Genomic DNA, 24006 nt, shown 5'->3' with positions numbered 1-24006 from the left:
TTAATTTTAGGAATATAAAAACTCTTAAAATAGTAAGAAAAATCTAAAGTAGGGTGTGCTTTCATTGCAAAAAAATAACCATTGTGGGCTCATTCAAGTACTCCCTATCTCAAGTGATCAAGTCTAGCCATATTTTTCCTATTAAATATATGCATCTCAAAATTAGTAAGTGGCTATCTAAGAGGGTGAATAAAGCTTCATGCTTAGTATAATGATAAATTAGGTCTCATTAGTTAGACTAGGAACTCATTAAGGAGGGCCCATAATTTGAGGCCATATGAGAATATCTTAAGGCTCATTATTACATAAAAGTAACAAATATCTCCATGTGGGCTCACAAGCCCAATATAGACCATTCTAAAACACAATCAATGGTTGAAATTTGAAAGTGTTTGGAATGACTTGGGATTATACAATGATGTTGTTGCCATACTCAGTATCCCAAAAGTATAGTCACCCCAATAAAAATAGAAATACCTCAAAATATTATGAAACTTGAACCACAACCAAATCTCCCAATTAAGTCCTCAAATATGTAATCATCTCATTCATTGGACAACTTTCAGAAATTGCTAAAAATAAAAGACAAAATGTAGTTTTTCTTGAAATTTGAACTACATAGAAATCTCCTCAAAGGGTGTTAAAACTTATAATAAAATGTCAAAAAAAAATAAGCATGCAAAACCAAACTAATCATATCCTTTGGGGTATTTGACTCCCATACCTACTCTGAATACCACAATGAACTTGTAATTATGGGACACTATCTACCATTGAATAACTTATCCACTTGATCATGTGTTGTAACTTATGAATGTAACCATATGAATAACATTATCAAGAAACTACTAAACCATCTATCCGAAAGTAACAATACATGTGACAAGTTTAAGAGGTACTCCTCGAAATTTTGTCAATGTCATGTTGATGAACCAACTAATGAATCCATCCAAAAATATACCCATGAACAAAGATAAATAGACACTTTGATTTGACTTTGAGTAAATCCAATATAGGTGATAACATTAGGAAAAAGTGGGGAAGAATGCTCCCATGGGATGTTAAGAATCTTACAACTCTTGGAGAAAAATAAAATATAAGAGAGGACCATAAAAACCCCTATGAAATAGGCCTCTCATATGCAAACTTCAAAGTTATGTCGAATGGAAGCAAGACATGCTCAATATAACTACAACATGTAACTTTAAAGCCTCAACTAGTATGAATCTCAATGATGGGATAATCATTTTTCTATCAACCATGGGGGAAACCATGTAGTCAAAATCCATTAATGTAAATCCTTGCTATACATGAGGCAAGCCAAAAATTATAGCTAATGGCTTCCAAGTTATGAACATGATCTTAACAAAGTGAATGAGTGCTTTGAAGTGAAACAATGTAAGGAGTAACCTAAATAGAACTGAGTGAGTATTTTATAGATGCATGTTAGATTTCCAATAACACTTGTGGTAACCAAGGTACTCAACATATAGATGAACCCTAAGAAAAAAATATCTCATGGACTGTTTTCCCTTCAAAAATATTTACCCCTCGGGATGACATCATCATCTTGAATCTGATTGGTTGTTTTAAATTTGATTTATGCTTCTTTAGCAATTAATAATTCAACTCGATAACAATCAAACCATACCTCATGAAAAGTATTGGTCATGCAAATATTATGTCATCTTTCTATAAAACAACACCTACCCAAATATGATTATAAACAAAGGAAAATTTTTAAAATGGGTGAGTGTATTCAAGGCTAACCAATACCAACTTTAAACATATAATGAGTTTTAGTTTCTTGAAATCTTCCCCTCCCCTTAAAATATTTTTACTTTTTAAGAATCTCATAAATAAGTTTAGTAATCCTAGAAAAAATTGGAGTAAAGAGATGAAGGAAATTGATCTTACTAAAGAAACCTTAAACAACCTTCTTGTTTCTAGGAAGAGGAATTTTCTTGATAGCTTCAATATTCATAACATATATTTTGATCCCAAACCATAGAAGCAATATGGTCTAGAATTCTATGTTCCATCACACCAAAAATAGAGTTCTTGAGGTTCAAAGATATCTTGAATTCTCAGCATTCTTCTAACACCCTTATTGGGGGTGTAACATGATCACCATGATGTTTGGAAAATACTGTGACATCATCTTGATAAATAACATGAAATTTACTAATAATGTAAGAAAATGCATTATACATTGCTCTTTGAAAATTTGCACCAACATTAATGAAACCAAAATTGGCATGCAATCACAAGGTTATGTTCCCCATGGTGTAGCATAGATAATATCTCACACCTTGTAACATGCTACACAAGTTGTTCCATTTAAGCCAAAGAATAATTATCTTTCAAAGAGGATAAATTCAAATTCTTAAAATTATATAAATATATATTTCACCAATTTTATTTTGCATTGAGAGAATGTTCACTCCCTATGATGAATACCTAATAAGACCAATAATATTAGCACCACATAGATTTTGAATCTGTTCTTGAATAATTGGTGCCAATTTAGGATTCATTTGTTGTTTGTTTCGATTTGAAAAGGATCCATGCCCTCCTGAAGAGGATTAGATGATTATGTATGTTAGTTTTGTATGAGTTAAATCTATCATATGTCTAAAAAAACACGTCCCTAAACCTACGAATGAAGGTTCCTATTTTATTTCTTTCATTTAATTTACAATATTTAGAAACCTTTATCTTTCTAGGACATTTATATAATCAAAATTCAGAATTGGAGTTGATAATGTTTGTATGTACCTTAACCTTACCATCCTTATCAAAAACCTTTTCTAAAGGACTCAAATATAGTGGAATCTTGTTGGACGTGAGATGGAATAAATAATGGTTTTCCAACTCATCCTTTACATAACACACAAAATTAGAAGCATTCATCACAAACTATAAAAATATGTTCATCATCATTAAAACAATAATCAATTATCAATGTTATTTTGATCCAAGTGGATGTTGGTGGCCACCCACCTATCCCACTTGGACCCCCATAATTATCTCTTTCTATCTTTTAGTTTCCTTTGTTGTAGCACAATTTACTATTTTTAACAGTTTTTTCAGGGCCTGAACTTCTGGAACCGTTTTGAGGCCCTAAATGACGTTTTCTTGGAAATATGGGGGCAACATGGATTCATGGTCTGATTTTTCTCTTCCCAATGTTGTAGTGCTTGGATAGATCTTTCTAACGGGTTATTGTGTGCGTCAAACGGAGATCGTATGCCAAAGTTATGACCCCGGGAAGTTGATGTACCAATTTACTGAAACGGGGCCCACAGTTTGGCGTTTCATCTTCTATGGTTAGGTTTTTGGATGTTTAGAGTTTTCCATTATTTCTCAACAATAAATAGGCCTTTGAGCCTCATTGTAACAAAATTCAGAGGCATGTAGCCACCACATCTCTTCTTAGAGATAAGCTACCATCACCCTAGCTGGTTTATTTCCATTTCTATTTATAAGCATGTTTCAGTATTTTACATTAATGAAATGAAGTATTATTTCCACTGAATCTCTTTTTTCATGGTTATCTCTGTAATTTGTTGTGTTCCTGTTTAAATCCGGATTAGTGGTATTAGAGCAGTCTGGTTTTTTTCTCTGTTTTTCTTCGCATGTCCCCAACGAGGTCAGGATATAAGGAGTTAGGGCTTGAACTTGTCGAACCTTTGCAAGACGATCCTCGCAAATCCTAACGGCCTCCAACAGTGGATGAAAAGAAAGACAAGGGGAAGGAGATCCTATCAAAATCTTTGCTCGAAGAAGCCCTCGAGCGACAAAGGAATGTGATGATGGAAAACTTTGCACAGATCCTTCAACGGTTACCCAGAGGCGACACATTGGATTCCAACAACTACTCTAGAAACACCACACCCTTTAAGGTACAAGTTAATTTTGAAATCCCCATCTTCGAGGGTCAGATAGACGTAAATGCTATAGATAAACCATTAAATATGCTACAAGGATATTTTTCTGTTCATGAATTTTCGAGTCGGGAAAGGATTGTTTTCGCTCTTCTCAAAGTAGCCCCCCACATCAAGGACTAGTGGAAAACCTACTGCAAGGAGAAGGGTGAAAGTAAAGGCTCACTATTTTCAGCCACACCCACTTGGAATTCGTTCTGGGATGCCATCAAGGAGTAGTACTACCCTACCAAGAGCTATGAGGACAAATACATAAAGTGGACCACGCTGTGGCAATGGAGGCACCAAGATGTGTGAGAGTTCACAAACATTTTTCATACCCTTCACACATAGTTGGGTATCAAGGACTCTGAGCTGCATTTGGTACTCAAGTACTGCAGTTGCCTACACAGATACATCCAGGAAGAGATGGAGTTCCTGAACATCTCCTCGCTCGGCGTGGCGTACCGATACACTATCAAAATTGAGTAGAAGTTTAAACAAAAGAATTGAGACTTTGGATCTGCGAATCTGAAGCAAGGGAAAGCCTTCCCCGAATCGTAGAACCAAGGACAAATCCAAGACGGGGCAACCCAAGACAACCCATCGTAGCCACATGAAAAGAAAAGCACCACGAAGTCAAAGAAGGACACAGGAAAGTGGTGTGAGTTCCATAAGAGCCCCATTCACAACACAAGTGAGTGTCGGACCAAGCAGTCGTTGGTGTCCGAGTTGAAGGTTTCGGAATTAGATACATGTTTTGACCCTGAATTAGAACCCAACAAGGGGAATGGCAAAGGGAAGTAGATCATTGATGTGGAGCCCAACGCCACTGTTGCCACCACCAAGATCCAGAAGGATGTGCTCGAATATTGAGAGGAGGGGGAGCAACTTTTCCACTCACAAATGTGGGTGAAGGGTTCGTCGCTGCAATTCATTGTTGATAGTGGGAGCCAAAAGAACCTCATTTCAGTAAAGGATGTGAAGCAATTGAGATTACTGACCATACCACATTCGCAACCGTATAGCATTGGGTGGCTTCAACAAGGACGAGATCGCCGAGTTCGCGAGCAGTGCCGCCTTCCCTACAACATCAAACCCTTCATAGACGAGGTATTGTGTGATGTTGCACCTCTGGATGTTTGTGATGTATTATTAGGCCAACCATACTTGTGGAGGCAACATGTTGTGTATGAGTTAAGGCCTTGTGCTGTCATTATTTCTTTGTGTAATTCATTATATAGGATACCAGAGGCAACCCCACCTACCGCCACCTCTTTGATCACTGCTAAGAAAGGCAGCAAGGTCATCTCCGAGACTAGGAAATTCATTTTCTGTCTCGTTCACTCCCAAAGTAAGGGGAAGATCGTCGCCACATCCATGACCCCCACGAAGGGTTCCTCCATGTAGCAGTAATAGCAGCAGATCGATACAATCATGAAAATAGACAGGAACATCTTATCCTCACCGACGGAGGTACTACACAAGTTTCAGGTGGGCGACAAAGTATGGTTGAATCTGCAGAAAGAATGCCTTACAAGAGCCCATCATAAGCTCAGACCCACTTCGACATGGTCCTTACACCATTAACAAGGCTCTGGGAAACAATGCTTTGAAGCACAACATCCCCTCATTCCTTCGCCTGCACCAATTGTTCAATGTGTACCACCGTTTCCCATGCTTCCCACCATTACTGGACACGTTAAAGATTGCAGAACAACTCACCAGGGACCAAGTTTAGCAAATGGAGGAACTCAACGCAATGGGGACAATTGCTTCCTAAGGGGTGAGGAATGATCCAAGTGGATGTTGGTGGCCACCCACCTATCCCACTTGGACCCCCCCAACTGTCTCTTTCAATTTTTCAGTTTCCTTAATTGTAGCACAATTTACTATTTTTACCAGTTTTTTGGGTCGTGAACTTCTGGAGCCGTTTTGAGGCCCTAAACGACATTTTAGGGAAATATGGGAGCAACATGGGTCTATGGACCAAATCTTCTCTTCCCAAAGTTGTAGTTCTCGGATAGATCTTTCTAACGAGTTATTGTGCGCGTCAAACGGAGATCGTATGCCAAAGTTATGACCCCGAGAAGTTGATGTACCAATTTACCGAAATGGGGCCCACAGTTTGGCGTTTCATCTTCTAGGGTTAGGTTTTTTGATGTCTAGGGTTTTCCATTGTTTCTCAACAATAAATAGGCATTCGAGCCTCATTGTAACACAGTTCAAAGGCATGTAGCCACCACATCTCTTCTCAGAGATAAGCTACCATCACCCTACCTGGTTTATTTCCATTTCTGTTTGTAAGCATATTTCTGTATTTTACATTAATGAAATGAAGTATTATTTCCACTGCATCTATGTGTTTATGCTTATCTTTGTAATTTGTTGCGTTCTTGTTTAAATCCGGATCATATTTGGAGATAAAGGCTAGTAAACCATCTCTAATTGATGTTTGTTTAAAGGTATAGAGGAGAAAGATTGAATTTTTTCATGGAGAGGCTATGGAATTTGTTTGTTATTTTTGTTCTCTAGGGATGGGATTAGTGGAAAAGGTATTACAATGGTTTTTATGGTCCTGTCTTATAGTTGAATTTTCTTCAAGAGTTGTATCATTCTTAGCATCCCATGGGAGCATTCTTCCCCACTTTTGCCTAGTGTTATCACCTAGATTGGATTTCCTCAAATTCAAAACAAACTACGTATTTCTCTTTATTCATGGGTATACTTTGGGATGGATTCATTAGTTGGTTCATCAACATGGCCTTGACAAAATTTCAAGGAGTACATCTCATAGTTGGCACAAGGTCACATGTATTGTTGCATGTGTATAGATGGTTTGGTAGTTTATTGAAAATGTTATTCATAGAGTTACATTCATAAGTTACAACACATGTCCAGGTGGATAGGTGATTCAATGGTAGATAGTGTCTCATAATTACAAGTTCAATGTAGTATTCATAGCAGGTATGGGAGGTCAAATACCCCAAAGGATATGATTAGGTTGGTTTTGCATGGTTATTTTCTTCAATATTTTATTATAGCTTTGGACAACCTTTGAGGAGATTTTGTATGGAGTTCAAATTTCAAGCAAAACTAGAAATTTTTTAAAAATACTTTTCGGAGAAATCACATATCAAATTTATCGTCGACAGTAAAGATTGATATGTGATTTCTCCGGAAAGTATTTTTATTAATCATGAATCACACAAACGCGCATTCTAGAATTTTTTTATCTTCAATAATTTCTATTTTTAGCAATTTTTTAAAGTTGTCCAATGAACAGGATAATTACATATTTGAGGTCTTAATTGGGAGATTTTCTTGTGGTTCAAATTTCATCATATTTTGAGGTGCTGCTATTTTTAGTGGGGTGACTATATGTTTGGGATACCTAGTGTAGCATACAACACCATTGTATAATTCCAAGTCATTTCAAGCACTTTCAAATATCAACCATTGATTGTGTTTTAACATGGTTTATATTGGGCTTGTGGTCCAACATGGAGATATTTGCTATTTTTAGATAATAATGAGCCTTAATAGATTCTCATATGACCTCAAATCATGGGGCCTCCATAGTGAGTTCCTAGTCCAATTCATGAGACCTAATTTATCGTTATACTAAGCATAAAACTTTATTCACCCTCTTAGAGAGCCAATTACTAAACTTGAGATCCATATATTTAATAGGAAAAAAGATGTCTAGACTCAAGCACTTGACATAGGGAGTACTTGCAGGAGCCCACAATGGTTATTTTTGTGTAATTAGAGACTTTCTTACTATTTTAAGAGTTTTTATTTTCCTAAAATTAAGCTAATTTCCATGTTATCGTTGAATTTTGCTTGTTCCTTATTTTAAGCTTGAAATTTGAGAGTTTCCCTTCTTAGACCCATGTGCCCTAGTCTAGGAGTATATTTTTGGGCCTTAGCATGGTTGAAATTTGGGAGTTTCCCTTCTTAGACCCATGTTCCCTAGCCTTGGAGTAAATGTTTAGCATGGTGAAGTCTATCCTTGGAGGATTCAACATAGAGATCCTAGTTTGCACTTAGAGCTACTTTTTAGGGAATTGAATTTGTTATTCATAATGAGAAAACTATCCCCTATAATGGGTAAGGATGATGGTCATAGAAAGGGTTACTACTATGTTTGGAGGAGGTTGTCCTTTTGAATGAGGTTATTCATGTAATTACTATTTTATCATATGAGGAATGCTATAATTTGAACATTCTATGCTTATTTTTTCTCTTTTCTTATTTTCTTTTTCTCTTCTTGTTCTTTCATTGTTCTAGATATTGTACAAGTAAAGAAGGAGAAATATCAACTTTCTTCGTGAGCGATTGTGTACTAGATCTTAGTTTATTAGTTCCTTTTCCCCTTTCATTACTTATTCTTTTCTTGAGCGAATGGTTTGAGCCCTAGCATATTGTACTACAATTATTGGGGACTTTTTGGTTGAATCATGGCTGTACCTATCCCATTCAATTGAAGAATATTGTCCTTAAGTTCGTTTTTGTTTGAACTTGTAAAGTGTTATGTTCTTCTTACAACCCTTGGCAATGAAGATAATCATGTGATTTTTAGCAAATATTTCTTCCACTTTACTCCCTTCTTCCACTTATGTTTTTGACTCTATTAAGTCATTCATTAACCCTTAGCTCTTAAATTACTTATTTAAAAGAAAATTGATCTTATATCAACAAAGTCCATGCACCTTTATATTCTAGGCATATTAATTAAGCATGTATATTCATTGTTTAGCTTGTTGCCTATTTTTTTCCATAAATAAAAGAAATCTTACACCTTTCTCAATTTATGTACACATAAAAAAAACAAAAACCATTTTTAAAAAACAACAAAACAACATTAAAATGCACTTTTTACCTTAAAATGTCAATCACATTAGTTTGTTGTAAGTTCCCTTTCAAATTTAAAATTAGCCTATTAAATCATTATATTAATATTTCAAATATAAAGTAAAATCATGTTATAAAATTTTATTAATATTTTTTAATCCATAATTACATTACTACGAGTATAAAACTTTACCCTTTTTTCCATACATATTATTTTTCCTAACACATTTTCAAGCTTCTTTTTAAATTTATTTAATTTCATTTGGAATCTTTTTTAACAATGCCATTGATATACAATTTGGGTATCATTGATTGTTTCTTTTTCTTTTGTAATAATATTCATCCATTGCTCAGTTAGAGATATTACCACACACTAACTCTAATATATAAGATATGTGATAATGGTTTGCCTTATTTTTTTTTATAAGATGGGAATTTCCTGATAATAACATGTGTAATGAAGATTCATTAAAACAAGTGTTTACTTTTCAAAACAAAGAAATAAATATTGTGTTACTATCATGATGGAGGTTAGTTTTCTAAAAATCCACATCTAAAAGACTAAATATAATAGAGATAGTGAAAACTAAAAAAATTAAAATGAAAATAGAATCAAGCCCCAACCAATAATGTGATTCATATAGGTAACCAAAATCCATGTAAGCATGCATGCCATGTTTGGAAACCTAGTCGAAACCTTCATTTTTGTTTTTGTTAGGTTAGTTTTACTTCGTTTCTATCTCTAGTTCATTGTGATAAGGATGGGAAATAGGAGAAAAAAGAAACTCGTAGAGAAGTAATGTTTTATTCACAATATAGAGATTGAAACAAACTAATGTTTCTTCAGTTAGCATAAGCAATGCAGAAACTGTTAATCCTACTGGTCAGAACTGAAATCCAGGTTCCGGAACCCCGCTCATTGTTGTAGCATTCTCAGCAAGGGAATGGTGTGGGGGAGGCACAAGATTCCGTACACAACGAAAGTGAGATTCATCACACCATAGCACCTATCCCTGCTATTAATGTAATAATAGTTCTTCAACTCGTTGCGGAAAAGGAAATCCTTATCGCTCCTGCAGTTGCCGATTGCATTGTCCATTGTGTAGTTATTGTAGCGTGACCAATTTACCTGAACCACGTTGTGTTGGTCCTTCTCATGCCTAAACATGGCAAGAAATCAGAAACAAAGGTTTGAAAATCAAGAAATACAAAATACAAAAGAAAGAGGTCTGAGGTTCAAAAATTGGGAAAAGAAATACAAAACATAGGGTACTTACATATCGAGTCAAGGAGAATGAATGTCTGCTTGTTAATTCCACATTATGTAGTTAATGTCGGTGTTCCATCCCAAATCACTATCGATGATGTAATCCCTTGCAGACACATGGTGAACCATCGCCAGGTCTCCCAAGAGGAGCGATGTACTTAATAAGTGCTTATTACCCTCCATTGATACCATCATCTTCAGCCCCTTAAAGGCCCGATGCCAGGGAGTTTTTGTCGTGTGTTTGGAATTTGGAATAAGCGTAGTCTGCCGTGTGTCATGGGCTCATTTCAAAATTTTCCAAAGAAACTCTTTTGTTTGAAATCCTTGGCACAAAAAGAGAATTTGAATTTTTGGGCAATAAGAAGAATTAGTTGTGAAGAAACCCTAAGAGCTGTACTATGGCCGGAAAATGGATCTATGAGTTAATTGAGGTTGTTGAAATATCCATCACATGTATGTATAACCATCCATACAGATGTTCATGTCCACTCCAAAAGGTCACATTATAGACCCCTCCTTTGTATAGGAGTGGCATGGCACGTGTTTAAAAAAATGGGTCATCGTGGGCCAGGTGTAAATGGCCACATTTGGCAGCCAGCGTCTGATGAAAGCAACATGGGAAAGCTGTAAACAAATGTAAGGCCATTTCAAATTCAAAATCAAGTTATTGCATATTTAAAATCAAGTTATTGCATATTTAGGGCATTTGGTATTCAAAATCATTCTTATTGTATTTAGGTATAGGAACACTGCATATTATGATCTTACTTGGGCAGGGGGATATTGAGGATATGGAAGAATGGTGGGTGTTTCTTGTTGGAGAGAAGGGAGAAGTGAGTGAAATTGCTTGGGTGGGAGGAGATTGGAGAGTGAAATTGCTTAGTTACAAGTTCTGAATTTTGTTTTTGTTTTTTTTGGTTTTTGTTTGAAGTATGGCCATGCTTATCAACAATTGTATGTGTTTGTTTTTTTTGGTTAATTTATTTTATGTTTGTTTTAGTTTTTGGATAGCCTGTTATCTTTTGGCTCTAGTTAAGAGGTTGGTTGGTTTTTTTGGGTGGAGGCGAAGTATTATTGTACAAAACATAAAATAGGATGAAGGATGTTGTCAATGGCTACTGATGGGTGGGTAATGGGATAATATAAGTAGTTATTTGATGATTTTGTTTGTACTTTTGAAACATTTTACTATGTTTTTATTGTATTTTGTTAATATTTTGTGTTGTTTAGTCTTGGACTGCAAACAGAATTAGAACTCTAGATGCTCATGATAACTGTAGATTATTTGGATTTACAAAATAACATGTGAATTTTGTCTTTAATTTATGTTTGGGGCTCCTTTCAGATTTAGCTTCTTGAACATATAGAAAGTGTAATATAATTTCATGGATATATTTAAGATCTAGGTGCATATTAAAAATTCTAAAAGGTTTATGGTTTTTTATTTCCCTGAATAAATTATAATTCCACTCAAGGGTTTGGAAAATTTCCACAGCTATTCCCAAAACCAAAAAACAAATATTCCTTCATTGTGGAATGCACTAATATTCCTTACCTATTCAATCATAGATATTCCACTCCCTAACTCTCACTAGAGAATTCAGAAAAGAAACAAAAGTCCAGAAACTATAGAAACCATAATTTAACCAATTTATGTGCATCAATTCATGGGAGAAGTAAAGATTGAATTTAGAGATGCTTATGTTGAGTTATGAGATACCCACAATTAGGCCAACCCCACACGCACCAAGAGAAGCCCAAGAAAGACCATTGGTAAAATGAAAGAAAGTTCCAGAAAAGTGTGGCATGATTAAGGTTGAGCCCTATGCATGCCTTGGTGTGATATGCCCTCTTTAACATTTTCCCTTTTTTGGTAAATAATCGTAATTAATTTAAATGAATCAGAAAGGGACACAGATTCCATTGGTGGACGGAGGAGGTTTCTTGAGGAAATGGTTGCTTTAAATATCAATCCTCGTGGGTTGGAAATAATTAAATGTGTTGAATGGGAAATACATTAAATTGAACAAGGAAGGACTAGCCCAAGTGTCCTTTAATTCAAACAACAAGCAAAGAAAAGGACAAAACTTTAAGAGTGACATGGGTTGCGCTGTCAAGTCATGGACTGTCATGAAAAATGTGGAAGGGAAGGTAGTTAGTTAGTTTTGGTAGAGGAGGAATGAGGAAGCTATTATGCATCAACACACACAGGCTCTCAAGTATACAGAGAGAAATGAGAAGAAAGGTTGTGGTAGATAACACAATGTTCAAATTTTTCTGTAACAACGCAAACGACAAGTAATCTGCAACATTGAATTGAGCGCTGAAGAAAAGGGGGAACTAGCTAAGGAACACTCTAAAGGAGGCTTGCTAGGTGATTATTTTAAAGAGTGTGGCTTGCCTGTAATGCCAAAGAGCCAAAGAACCAACTGGAAGATTGTAATTTGATGAACTTGTTAGATTGCGAAGAATCACTCAGGTGCTTGTGAGGGTTGATGAACCACTAAGAGTTACCTTGGGGCTGAAGTTTTGGTACTTGACTCAGTGAGGAACCACTTGGAGAAGTGATCTCTTTACCCATAGGGAGATTGACCACTGTTGAATCTTCTTGATATTGGCTCTCTTCTTGTGAAAGTGATTTGGAGTTCTCTGCATAATGAAATGTTGGCATGACTAAGTTTTTCCTAAACTGTATGAGTTATAAGGATCTTAGCTTGTGGTTGAAGGTTGTGAGGCCCTTATGACATTTTGTTTCAGGTGTGTTGGTTGACTCTGTTTGAGCTTGGAATCTAGCTCGAGGGTGACAGTTGCAAGTAAGAGTTGGCTGTTGTTGGGTCGAGAGTTTTAGTCCTAGTCTCAGTTTCCATCTATTGTATTGATTTTAGAAAAGTGTTGTAAATGCATTCTTGGTTATTATGATCACATGGAAATATTAAATTGGTGTTGCATTCATTATAAGAAAGATTCATGGTTTTTTATGATTGGAATGGTGAAACCCTCATAAATGAGTGCCTTTTCAAATTTGTGTTGCACGAAGCACACATATTAAACCATTCGTGCCAGTATGGTATGCATTGAGTCATCACTGTATGTGGAATGAGAATGAGATGTTTAACCGTGTTGTGTTAAATCCTGTAGCAATGTTTATTTTGATATAGATTTATTAGTTTATATATACTAGTTAATTACGATGTTATTAATAAAAAATAAAACAAATATTTATATAACAATATCAAAATCGTGTTTTTATTTTTACTTTTCCATTTATTTATTTTGTAATAATTAATTTAATGTTGATATATAATGTGTATAAAAATTGTATATATTTTTATTTTCAATTAGTATAAGTAATTAAAATACTTTAAAAGGCTAAATAATTTTTTTATTAATTGTATTTTATGGTAGCTATTTGGAATAATTGAAAAACTTATAAATATGTGATGAATAACTCTATTTTTTTTCGTGCACATATAAATTAATATATTAGTTATACAATTAAATATATTTAATAGATATGATAAATTTTAAATTTTATTAAATTAAATAATCACATGTATTGTATGTATATCGAAATTTCTTAAATAAAATATATTTAAGTGACAAATATTTTTATTGAGAGGGAGGATTTAGGTACTTTGCGTCATATGATTTCATTAAATCTTGAGTTTTAAGGTCATAGGGTGCATGTTGCCACGTAGTGCGCAAGAGTGTGTCCATTGGAACATGGCAGTCTACCCACCACTCGTTTGTCTCAGAGAGGCCCTTTTGGAGAAATGAGAATAAAATTTTCTTTAAAATATTATATATCAAAATTATTATTTAAAATATTTTCCATTGAGAGCATTTCAGTATTTACTTTTAATAAATAGTGGTGAAACACTAAACATGAAAAAATTATCCCTTACTTAAAATTACAATTACACTACACTTAAGAAACAATGACGTAGGGGGATGCAACTGTTATGCAACCAACTCACAAAATAGAAGAAAAGATAGATCAACGACTTCAAAATAAGCCTCATCGAGGGGGCAACCTCTTTTACATTACATAAATGAACAATTCTTGGATGATTCAAATGATAAAACCTCCTTTCTATATATAGGAGTCTAAGGGGTCACAATATAATCAAAGCTGACATAATAATAGTAATACAAGGGCACAACAATAACAATAGTGGCTTCTATGGGGCACAATAATAACAAGTGGGGACAACAGGGGTACAACAATAACAAGAAGGGGCTACAATGACAATAGTAATGGCGGAATCACTAGTATTATAGGGACCTAACATGACCCTCTTCTTCAAAAAAGTGTTGTCCTCAACGCTTGAGTAGTTTTGGATGCTTTTGTATAAAATTCTCATCCTCCCATGTGGTATCTTCAGCGGGTAAGTTCTTAAACTTGATGAGATACTTTGAAATTGACCGATTTCGTAGTTGTCGAGTTCTTGTTTCTGTGATTGCTTCAGGTTTCAATATGATTTTTTCTTCCTCGTCATGTTCTGGAAACATTGTTTGAACTAGGAGCTTGTCACCTATAACTTTCTTTAAGCATGAAACATGGAAAACTAGGTGCACTGGGGAAGATGCACGAAGCTCCAATTTGTATTCCATAGTACCAATCTTTTGCAACACCTTGTATGAACCATAATACATTGGTGGTAATTTATTATCCTTCTTAGCTTTCTTGAGGGACATTTGTTTGTGTGGTTGTAGTCATAGAAATACCCAGTCACCTACATAAAAAATTCTTTCATTGCGATGTTGATTTGCTTGTTGTTTGATTCTATTCCGCGCAAAAGTGAGGCTATCCTTTAAGAGTTGGAGAACCTATTGTTGATGCTCGATGTGATCTTCCACTTCTTGAACCTTATAATTTTCTCTTAAAGATGTTGTGATGAACGTTGGATGATATCCATAAAGTTACATAAATGGGGTCATTTTTGTTACAGTATGGAAGGAAGTGTTATACCACCATTCAGCCAGAGGCAACCACTTGACCCATTCTGTTTGTTTATCAGATACAAAGCAACGAAGATATCCTTCCAAAAATTTGTTCATTGTCTTAGTTTTCCCATCAAATTGAGGATGGTAAGATGAACTATGAGCTAACTGAATACCCAGACAAGAAAATAATTCAGTCCAATTTTTTTTAGTGAAAATGGGATCTCTGTCCCTTACAATAATATTTGAGTTTCCATGTAGATTTCGAAATATTTCCGTAAATGCAGTAGCAACTGTATTCACTTTAAATGGATGATATAATGCACAAAAGTGTGCATACTTGGTAAATCTATCAACTAATGCCATGATGACACTCTTTCCTTCGGACTTGGGAAAACCTGTGATAAAATCCATTGAAACCTTCTTCCAACGTTGACTTGGAATAGATAAAGTTTGTAACAGACCCATGGTCTTAATTGTCTCAACTTTATTTTGTTGGCAAACCAAACATTCCACCACAAACCTTTGAATATCATATTTAAGGCCATCCCAAAAAAATTCCTTCTTAACCCTGTGGTAAGTTTTTAAAAATCCTGAGTGCCCTCCTAAGGGAGAGTTGTGCAACTCCATAAGAAGATTTTGTTTGATTGCGGAATTCTTAGAGAGGTATAAGCGATCCTTGTACCATAATGAATCATATTTCCGGCTAAATGTATCATATGTAATGGAATCTTGCTGCAACTTTTGAATGAGTGCCCACACTTCTTCATCATTCTTCCATTCATCCCTTGTTTCGTTTATCCAATTTGGTTGGATGATAGAGATGGAACAAAGCAATGCTTTCACATCCTCATCCTTTCTTGAGAGTGCACCTACAACAACATTTTGCTTCCCTTTTTTGTAGATGATTTCAAATTCATAACCCAACATCTTTGTGACCCATTTTTGTTGTTCCTTTGAATATAATCTTTGTTCTAAAAAGTATTTATGACTATCATGATATGTTTTTACCTCAAAGTGCCTTCCCATTAGGTAAGGTCACCATTTCTTAAGTGCATGTAGTATTGCCAACATGTCCTTCTCATAAATAGCTTTATGTAAATATTTTCCTTTGATTGGATGGTCTTCAAGAGTAACGGGTCTTCCTTCTTGCATTAAAACATCACCAATTCCATTTCCTAAGGCATCACATTCCAAAATAAAGGTTTTTGTGAAGTTTGGTGTAGCTAAGACCGGTGCTTGGCACGTTGCCTCTTTAAGATATTCAAAGGCCTTTGTTGCTTCTGGAGTCCAAGAAAATGCATCTTTCATCAGTAATGTTGTTAGAGGTGCTACTATTTTCCCATAATTATTAACAAGCATGTTGATCCAGGTGGATATTGGTGTCAACCTGCCTATTCCACTTGGACCTCCACCATTATTTCCTTCAGTTTTTTAGTTTCCTTATTTGTGTCACAATTTACTATTTTTGGCATTTTTTCTGTTCTTGAACTTCCAAAGCAGTTTTAAGGCCCTAAACGACAATTTTTTGGGAAAATTGGGAGCAACATGGGTCCATAGATTGATGTTGCTCATCCCAAAGTTGTATTCCTAGGATAGATATTTCTAACGAGGTATTGTGCACGTCAAACGAAGATCGTATGCCAAAGTCACGACCCCTAGAAGTTGATGTACCAATTTACCCAAAGAGGGACACATAATTTGGTGCTTCATCTCCTAGGGTTAGGTTTTTGGATGTTTAGGTTTTTCCATTGTTTCTCAACAATGAATAGGCCTTTGAGCCTCATTGTAAGATAATTCAAAGGCATGTAGCCGCCACATATCTCCTCAGAGGTAAGCTACCATCGCCCAAGCTAGTTTATTTCCATTTCTGTATGTAAGCATATTTCAGTATTTTACATTAATGAAATGAAGTATTATTTCTACTGCATTTCTATAGTTATGGTTATCTCTGTAATATGTTGCATTCCTGTTTAAATTTGGATTAGCGGTATCAGAGGGGTCTACTATTTGTCTATTTTTCTTTGCGTGTCCCCAACGAGGCCGGGATATAAGGAGTTAGGGCATGAACTGGTCGAACCTTTGCAAGACTAGCCTTGCAAATCCCGACGGCCTCCCATGGTGGATGAAAATAACGCTGAGGGGGCAGGAGATCCTATCAAAATCTTTCTCGAAGAGGCCCTCGAGCGGACGCAATGATGGACAACTTTGCTCAGATCCTTCAGTGGCTACCTAGGGGGGACACATCTACTTCCAGTAGCTACTCTCGAAGCGCCACACCCTTTAAGGTACAAGCTAACTTTGATATTCCCATATTTGATGGTCAGATAGATGCAGATGCTATAAATAAATGGTTAAATCTGCTAGAAGGGTATTTTTCTATTCATGATTTTTTCGGCCTGTAAAAGATTACTTTCGCTCTTCTCAAAGCCGCCCCCCATGTCAAGGACTGGTGGGAAACCTACTGCGAGCAGAAAGATGAAAGTGCGGCCTCACTGTTTTCAGCCAGACCCACTTGGAATTCATTTCGGAATGCCATCAAGGAGCAGTACTACCCTGTCAGAAGCTATGAGGATAAATACATAAAGTGGACCACGTTGCAGCAGGGAAGGGACCAAGACGTGTCAGAGTTTACCAATATTTTTCATACCCTTCGCACAAAGTTGGGTATCAAGGATTCTGAGCTACATTTGGTACTCAAATACCGTGGCTACCTACACAGGTACATCCAGGATGAGATGGAGTTCCTAGACATCTCCTCGCTCGGCACGGTGTACCGATATGCTGTCAAGATCGAGCAGAAGTTTAAATAGAAGAAACGAGTCTTTGGATCTGCAAATCCAAAGTAAGGGAAATGAACCCCCAAAATGCTAAACAAAGGACAAAGCCAAGGCAGGGTGGCCTAGGACAACCTGCCAAAGCTACAATCAAAGAAAAACATCCCGAAGCCAAAGAAGGACACGGGAAAGTGGTGTGAGTTCCATAAGAGCTCCAATCACAACACAAGTGAGTGTCGGTCCAAGCAGTCATTGGTAACCGAGCTAAAGTCTTCGCAATTAGATGCATGTTCCGACTCTGAGTTAGAACCCGATAAGGGGAATGACAAAGGGAAGCAGATTATCGATGCGGAGTCTAATGCCACTGTTGCCACCACAAAGATCTAGAAGCAGGAACATGAAGATCCAGAGGAGGAGAAGCGCCTCTTCCACTCCAAAATGTGGGTAAAGGGCTCTGGGCTACAGTTCATTGTCGACAGTGAGAACCCAAAGAACCTCATTTCAGCATAGGTCGTGAAGTGACTGGGCTTACTGACCATAGCACATCCACAATTATACACCATCGGGTGGCTTCACCAAGGACGAGATCTTCACGTGAGCTAGTAGTATGACCTTCCATACAACATCAAGCCCTTCACGGATGAGGTATTGTGTGATGTTTCTCTCCTTGATGTTTGTGATGTTAGGCCAACCATACTTATGGAAGCGACATGCTATGTATGAGTCAAGGCCTCATGCTATTATTGTTACTTCGGGAAATAAGTTGTACAGGATACCAGAGGTAGCACCACATACCTCCATCTCTTTGGTTACTGTAAAACAATGTAGTAAGCTCATTTCCAAATCTGGGAAATTTGTTTTCCTAATGATATGCCCTCAAGGAAAGAAGAAGACGGTGGACACAACCTCCAGACAGGGCCCCTCCACATGACAACTACAGATGGACAAGACTGTGGAGGAGTACGAGGACATCTTCACCTCCCCACAGGGGTTCCTCTACAGTGTCAGGTCAACCACTCCATTGATCTAACCCCAGGTGCGCCGCTACCCAATGCCCCAATCTATCAGTGCTCTGTTCTAGAGAATGATGAAATTAAGAGGTAGATTTAGGAGCCGCCATAGAAAGGTCACATCCAACTGAGTTCATCGCCCTATGGGAGCCCAATCATGTTGGTATAGAAGAGGGATGGAACTTGGAGACTCTGTATTGACTATCGGGTGCTGAACAACATCATTGTCCGGAATAGGTACCCGATCCCATGGATTGATGACCATATGGACCAACTGAAGGGAGAAAAATATTTTAGCAAGATCGATTGAAGTTAGGATAACACTAGGTAGCAATCGAACCCTCTTATGTGTGGAAGACTTCCTTCAAAGCCAAGGAGGGCCTTTTCAAATTGTTGGTTATGCCTTTTGGGTTGACGAATGCTCCTGCAACCTTCATGAGGCTAATGGATGACATATTGGGGCCATTCACCAACTCATTTGTAGTGGTATACTTGGATGACATCCTGATCTTCACCCAGAGTTGGGAAGAGCACCTCCACCACATCCGACAGGTTCTCCAAACACTATGGCAACACAAGTTATGTGCCAATTTGGAGAAATGAACTTTTGGCATGACCCAAGTTCAGTATCTGGGATACATTATTGATGAACGGGGGGTGCATGTGGATCCAACCAAGATCCAAGTCATTTGGGATTGGCCATCTCCAACCACTCTGACAGAGGTCTGTAGCTTTCTGGGTCTTGCCAACTTCTACTGCAGGTTCGTGTTGGGATTTTCTCATATCACTTGGCCATTGAGTCAAGTCACCAAGGTTTCTAGAGAAAGAAAAATTATTTTGGTCTGAATCTCAACAGAAGGCATTCACAGAGTTGAAACATCACCTATGCTCAGCACCAGTGCTCGCATTACCAGACTTGCAACAACCATTTGAGATTGAGACAGATGCCTCTGACTATGCTATTGGGGCATTCCTTACTCAACACGGACATCCAGTGGCATATCATAGTGAGACACTTTCAGACATAGTCCAGAAGTATCCCATTTATGACAAAGAGATGTATTCCATTGTGTAGGTCTGCCGAAAATGGAAGCATTACATTTTGGGGAAGGAAACTGTCATCCACATAGACCACCGGCCCCTGTAGTTCATACACATGCAAGGGAAGTTGAAAAATTATCGTCATCATAAATGGTCCACATACCTGCAACAAATCCATTTGAATATCAAGTATAAGAAGGGAAACACCAATAATGTTGCAGATTGCCTCAGTCAACCACCGATCATGGTATTAGCCACTGTGCTCGACTCTTGTGGGCACGAGACTTCTAATTGGCCACTTCTCTACAATAGTGACCTAGAATTTGGCCACACATACGAGACACTCTTGGAGGGTCAGAATGTTCCAGATTTCCACCTTCAAGATGCCCTGTTACGCCACTTGGGTCAACTTTGTGTTCCTTCAAGTGGGCGTGCCAAGATGATTTGGGAAGCACACTACAGTCAGGCTGCTGGACATTTCAGGGTCGAGAAAATGGTGGCAGTACTGTAAAAGTATTTCTATTGTCCGAATCTTTGACAACATGTTGAGAAGTACATCATATCCTGCGCTGCCTATGCCATTGCCAAACTGACCATGAAGAAGCAAGGCCTCTATACTCCATCGCCTACCCTTAGTCTACCTTGGGAATCCATCTCCATGGATTACATGTCGGGCCTTCCTTCTACTAGGCATGGAAATGACTGTGTTTTTCAGGTCGTCGACAGGTTCTCGAAGATGGCCATTATGGTGGTCTGCAAGAAGATTATCACAACGAAATCCACTGCTAAACTCTTCTTTGAACGAGTGTGGGTACACTTTGGGATCCCAAAGTCTATCATCTCAGATAGGGACAATAGGTTCCTCAGTACATTTTGGTCTAGTCTGTGGTCGATGCTAAACATCAAACTCACTAAGTCCACAACCTTCCACCCCCAAACTGATGGCCAAACAGAGGTTGGAAACAACATGATCGTTCACATTTTGCACATGTACAACTCAAAGCATCCGTGCACATGGGATGAGAGCCTCCCTTATGTTCTACAAACTATAATTGGGCTCTCCATATCTCGACTGGCCACATCCCTTTTCAGGTGGGCTTGGGATTCCAGCCACTATGTCCCATTGATGTGGCCATGCCATTTGGAGCTACTCAAGCAGATTTGACTTGTGTCGAGTCTGAAATAGATAAGGTAAACAACTTCATTGAGCACATCCAACATATCTACCAGCAGGTCCACTACAATCTGGAGAAATCAAATTCCAAGTACAAGTAGTGACATGATCAACATCGAGTTCCACACAAGTTTCAGGTGGGTGACAATGTCTGGTTGCATTTGCAAAACCAACGCCTTACAGGAGCCTATCGGAAACTCAAACCACTCTAATATGGTCCTTAGACCATTACCAAGGTTGTGGGATATAATTCATTTGAGCTCAGTATTCCCCCATTCCTTGCCCTGCACCCAGTGTTCAATGTGGATCGCCTTCGACCATACTTCTCACCATTGCTAGACACATCAGACATTGCAGAACAATTCACACCTACAGAGTTAAATCCAGATTGCATGGAACAAGCCACAACTGATCGAATCATGGACATGCAGATCAAGAAAACTCAAAAAAAAAGGATCCAACTATATCAAGTTGTTAAATTAGGCCAACTCCTTCACTAGGGCAAGTAGCTCATCAGGGACCAAGTTCAGCAGAAGTTTCCTCATCTCATGGAGAAACTCAACACAATGGGGACCAATTCTTCCTATACCGGGGGGGGGGGGGATGATCCAGGTGGCTATTGGTGGCCACCCACCTATTCCACTTGGACTTCCACCATTGTTTCTTTCAATTTTTCAGTTTCCTTATTTGTAGCACAATTTACTATTTTTTGCAGTTTGTTGGTTCCTGAACTTCCAGAGCCGTTTTGAGGCCCTAAATGATATTTTTTGGGAAACCTGGGAGCAACATGGGTCCATGGAATGATGTTTCTCATCCAAAAGTTGTAGTCCTTTGATATATATTTCTATAGAGGTATTGTCCACGTAAAATGGAGATCGTATGCCAAAGTTAAGACCCCGAGAATTTGATGTACCAATTTACCCAAAGCGGGGCCCATAGTTTGGCACTTCATCTCCTAGGGTTAGGTTTTTGGATGTTTAGGGTTTTCAATTATTTCTAAACAATAAATAGGCCTTTGAGCCTCATTGTAAGATAGTTCAGAGGCATGTAGCCGCCATATCTCTCCTCAGAGCTAAGTTACCATCGCCCGAGCTAGTTTATTTCCATTTCTGTTTGTAAGCATATTTTAGTATTTCAAATTAATGAAATGAAGTATTATTTCTGTTGCATTTATGTATTTATGTTTATCTCTGTAATTTTTTGCGTTCGTGTTTAAATCTAGATCACTTGCAATAATACCCTATCAACCTAAGAAATCTTTGCAGATGCTTTATGGATGTGGGGATTTTCCATTCCTTAATGGATTTAATTTTGCTAGGGTCTACCTTAGCACCTTCATGAGATACAATATGACCCAGATATTCCACCTTCTATACTCCAAAGAAAAATTTGGAGGTTTTTGCATATAATTGTTTCTCCTTCAATAGTTTGAGCACCCTGTCAACATGTTGAACATGATCCTTTCAAGACTTGTTGTAGATTAGTATATCATCAAAAAATACTAACACAAATTTTCTAAGTAAGGGTTTGAAAATGGAATTCATCAAACCTTGAAATGTAGAAGGTGCATTGGTAAGGCCAAAAGGCATGACCAAAAATTCATAATGACCCTGATGAGTTCTAAATGCTATTTTCACAATGTCTTCAGTCTTCATTCTGATTTGATGATATCCTAAATGAAGATCCAACTTGGTGAAGTAAATTGCTCGATGTAATTCATCAAATAATTCATCAACGACAGGAATGGGAAATTTATCTTTAATACTGAGCTTGTTGAGATCCCTACAATGCGACACATACGCCATGATCCATCCTTCTTATGCACCAATACTACTGGAGCAAAGGAAGAACTTTGACTAGGTTGAATTATACCAACCTCTATCATTTTTGCAACCATACTTTCAATTTCACTCATTTTGGCATAGGGATATCGGTAAGGCCCGATGTTTAGAGGAACACTTCCTGGAATCAAATGAATAGCATGATCATGATCACAAATAGGTGGGAGGCCTTTGGGAGTGATTAAAAAATGATCTAGGACTTTAACCATAGTCAAGAACCAAAGGTGAAGAATAAAGGTAAAAAAGGTTAAAATGTTAGTATTTACCTTATGCGCTAAAAACCTTTGTTAAAGCACTAAACCTTTATAAAGCACGTTTTCCTTTAAATCTGAATAAAGCATGTGGGTAGTATTGGCCAAGCAGTAAATAGTATATCGTGCGGGTGAAAGGCTGGAAGCAGTATTCAACCCAAAGCACGTGATTCCATTTAGCAGGTGACACGTAGCAGAGAAAAACTGCTTTTCTCATGTGCCCTCAGTCAAATATCACTCGTGCAAGAAATATACGCGAGATTGAGCGATGTCTGTTTGATTGAGTGATGTCACATCAACGGCAGAGATCGTCCGGGCAAGTTGGCCAACGGACGATGCGATGGTCGTTGGATGGACAGGATACATCGATGGTTCAAGATTAACCTGATCGCAAAAGCTATATGAAGGATTATCCCTAATCGTCGGGGTTATATCGCACATATGTGCGCCGAACAGTTATGGTAATGACTAATAGCTACCTGTGATGATTAGCATGGCGAAGTGGCTAAAGTTTAGAAGAAGTGCTAAGTTTAGCTAAAGTTAGGTGCGGTTGATAATTTTGGTGGAGATACCATATAAAAGCAATCACAAAGTAGTTTTACAAGAATTCAGAGGGAGTTTTGAGAGAGTCCAGAGAAATAGAGGTAGAGCCTGAGAGATAGAGGCAGAGCTCGAGAGTTCGAGAAACTCAAAGAGAGTGAAACAAACCTTCTTAAGCTGATGGAATAGTCCATAACAGCTGAAGAGGTCATCTTAATGGAGAATTCCATCCAAGAAGACTGATTCTGGAGTTCAAAGCCACTAGAGGTTGGAGGCAGTTGTATTAGCTACCAAAGCTCATTCTCAGTGAACCAACAATCAATTTTGGCTAATGTTGTTCAATTCGCATTCTGTGTAAGGATGTTTCTTCCAACAAGT

The 24006-nt window shown here is 37.5% G+C and overlaps 1 pseudogene; it reads right to left on the bottom strand.

Annotated features, from left to right (window-relative positions):
* The window catches only part of LOC149153902 (early nodulin-like protein 17), a 70354-nt pseudogene extending 60121 nt beyond the window's left edge, over nucleotides 1-10233 (bottom strand).
* Nucleotides 10234-24006: the final 13773 nt, after the last annotated feature.

The sequence above is a fragment of the Pinus tabuliformis genome, chromosome 9 (assembly GCF_031772625.1).
Source record: "Pinus tabuliformis cultivar Carrire ecotype Pingquan chromosome 9, CPIR1, whole genome shotgun sequence".
Classification (NCBI taxonomy): Eukaryota; Viridiplantae; Streptophyta; class Pinopsida; order Pinales; family Pinaceae; genus Pinus; species Pinus tabuliformis.
The sequence above is the reverse complement of the archived record's forward strand: the minus strand, read 5'-3'. Positions and strand labels throughout refer to the sequence as shown.